Here is a 3447-nt window from a genome sequence, read left to right as displayed (position 1 = left end):
TTCATCAGTCATGTTTAATCATTATTAATTCTTTAAAAAAAATATAAACAAATGATGAATGAATTAAATGTATATAAATCTTTACACTAATGATACATAGATATCATACTCTTATAGGTTACTTTGAGTACATTGTTTTTTCCTTAGTTTCACCGAAATCTAAAAGACAAATTATTGTGTCTCACAATTATTGTGTGGTTCTGTATTGAGCCAAGACCACAATCAGTAATGAATTGCGATAATTTAGTCTTTTGTTGCACGATTTGCATGTTCCCACCATTGGCCTCTATGTACTTTATGTGACAATCAATCTACAATTTGCATTACCCTAAATCCAACTTTTTATGATAGAACAAAATATATGGAAATAGATTGTCAAATGGAGAAGAATTCTCTAATGAATTCCTAAGGTTTTGTTTTGGAGAGAAGAGATGAGAATAGATAGCTTTGGAAAATATTCCATTTGTTTGAGAGTTGAATGAAGGAGAATGAAAGGTTTTGGACCTTCCACATGTCTATTTTTAAAGTTCCTTAATTTATAGATTTTGGAGATAAAATATTAAAATAGCTAAATGTTAATTATACATTATTGTCTATTTCTCATTGTTAATTACATTTTTAAATGAAAAATATGCTTACGTTATCATTAGTTTACTCTCCCTCATCTAAATATTATACTCCTAAATAAGGGAAGAGATTTCCTTCCTTTTCTCTCCCTCCCCCTTGTTAACTATGTGATCTCTCTCCTTCCATGTCCCTAATAACTCCCAAACAAAGTCTAAGGCTTTGTTTGGGAGTATGGTTTTGGAGGGGGTGAGAAGAGAAGAAATGGTTTTGGAGTGGAGGGGGAGAGAAGAGATTGTTTTGGAAAGTCTTGTCCTTGTTTAGGAGTTGGATGAAGGAGAAGGGAAAGTTTTGGAGGGTTAACCCTCCAAAATCCTTCATGTATCTATTTTTAAAGTCCCCTCCATTTGAGGTTTTTTAGGAGATAAAATGTCAAAGTACCTAAATATTTTTAGTAATATTATATAATTACATATTATTGTCAATTTCTCATTCTTAATTATATTTTTAAAGAAAAATAAAAAAATATTCTTACATTATCATTAGTTTATCATCCTTCATCTAAATTACATATTCCAAACAAGAGAGATGGTTAACTTTTGTTTTCCTTCATTTCCCTTCCTTCCTCTTCTTAACCCTTTAATCATTCTCTTAACTCTCAAACAAAACCTACAAATACTTCCAAACCCTTCTTCATTACATTGGCCTATGCTCTTACCAAGCCCTTAATTACCCTTTTATGCCTTCAAACATTTACACTCCAAATTGGGTCTCATAAGCTTATGTTCCCCGTTTGCAAGGGATATTACCAAAACATTATGGTTATCAAGTAGATTTATTATTTAACTAACATGTTTAACTAGAATTAGTTAGTTTAACTCTAGTGAGTTAGTTTGTAAATGATAGTTAGTCCTAGCTTTAAAGGTAGGCTAGGCCTAGGTAGAAACTTGTCACTACAATTCATTTCTCTTATAATGTGTATCATGAATGCATCTGAAATATGTATAAAAAAATGAGTTTAAAATTTATGTATAGATAGGGATGGCAAAATGGGCTTGGCCCGATGAGTCAGTCCGTTCGGATATGTATTTTTAGCAAGTCAGACTGGAGGTTTTTGCCCAAAAGCCTGTATTCAGTCCGTTTTGGAAACCCGTTTTTTAGATGGGTCATGGAGGGTCGAGCTGGCCCGACAGGCCAACATTAAGATTAAAATTTATTTGCCTATCATGTTGCTCATTGCAGTTAAGATTAAACTTGTACAATTTCGGCTTATGTTTGGATGCTGTAAGTCTATAATTTATTTTTCTCCTTGCAAAATGAATATTTAATATCTCATTCTGTACTTATTTATGATCTTCACTTTTATCTAATTATTGTACATGTTATCATATAAAAGTGGACTTTTCGATGACAATTAGGGGTGTTTGAACCAAATTTAAATCATTAACTAATTGGAATAGAAAATTAGAAACTCAATCAGAACTATCGATTTTGATTCCTTATGGAAAATTAATTGAATTCGATTGGGATTCAATTTATATTTGTAATGTAGTCGAATTGTAATTGAATTGAGTAATATATATATATGCTTTATTATGATTATATTTATAATATAATAGTTTTGATTCTTATACAATTTTTAAAACTTAGGAGTTAGAAGATTTATTATAAACTACAAGTCTAAAAATTTAAGACTATATTGGTTTGTTGTTTATAATTTACAAGTTTTGAACTAAGACGATATGTTATTGTGAGATTTTAACTTTTGATTTTGACTTTTTGTTTTAAAAGACATTTATGAGGTGTGGAATATTTATTTTTGTCTTAAAGCTTTAATGTGTGTTTTGAAAAGAAAAAATGGGTCAGCATGTCGGCCTGTCAAATATGGGTTGAGCTGACATTTTGAGCCATTTTAATGATAAGGCCGTAAGGGTCGGGTCGGGTCAACCCATATTTTGACGGAGTGGATTGGGCCGACCCGTATTGTCACCCCTATGCACATACAACATATAGTTTTTTGCACTGTTAGCACATCATTTGTCATTGATTTGTATTACTTTTGTTTGAGAATTAATGTTGGTTAGCAAATCAATAGCAAATGATTTGTTGGCTGTGTAAAAAACATTTACATTGTCAGAATATACATATTAAATCCTAACAAAGAGAGAAAATGTATATATTGACAATGTATGAGTTTTATATATTGTCATTGCTTCAAGTATCATTCGTGTTTTTATCATTGTTGGCTATTCACACAAAAAGTAATACAAATAAATAGTAAATGATGTATTGATTGGACATAACTACATTATCAATACATATATATTTTCACTTTATCCTACCTTATTCTTTCACATTTACATTATAACTTTGTTACCTCATTAGGTTGTAGTGCACCAATTATTTGAACAATTTGTGGACATTGATAATATAGAAGCAACCATAATATATAGTATATAAAGTATTAGTGAATTAAAAGTAAATTTTGAGACATTAAATAAATTAAGTTATTGAGCTAAACCAAATAATTTTAAGTCAAAAATATAATTGATAACAACTTCAATCAAAATTGAAGGTTAATCATTCTTTATCAATTCCATTCGAATTTCACTCAGCTAATTTCACCCTTAATTCTTAGTTTACCATATTGTTATATTCTTCTTGTAAATATAGAATCAACAAGTTGAGGACAAGAAGAATTGGGTTTTGAAAGTGCCAAACAGAAAGGGACTCTCACATTGTTCTCCCCTTTTACCCAGTCACTTGGTCCCATCACGTTCCCAATACCCAAATGGCTTTTTTGTGTGGATTTGTTTGAGGATTTTGATGAAGACATTACTTAAGCCTAAACAAGCCACTTCGCCAGCTATTACGTACTATTCA

Source organism: Lupinus angustifolius, chromosome LG02, assembly GCF_001865875.1.
Source record: "Lupinus angustifolius cultivar Tanjil chromosome LG02, LupAngTanjil_v1.0, whole genome shotgun sequence".
NCBI classification, from domain to species: Eukaryota; Viridiplantae; Streptophyta; class Magnoliopsida; order Fabales; family Fabaceae; genus Lupinus; species Lupinus angustifolius.
The sequence above is the reverse complement of the archived record's forward strand: the minus strand, read 5'-3'. Positions refer to the sequence as shown.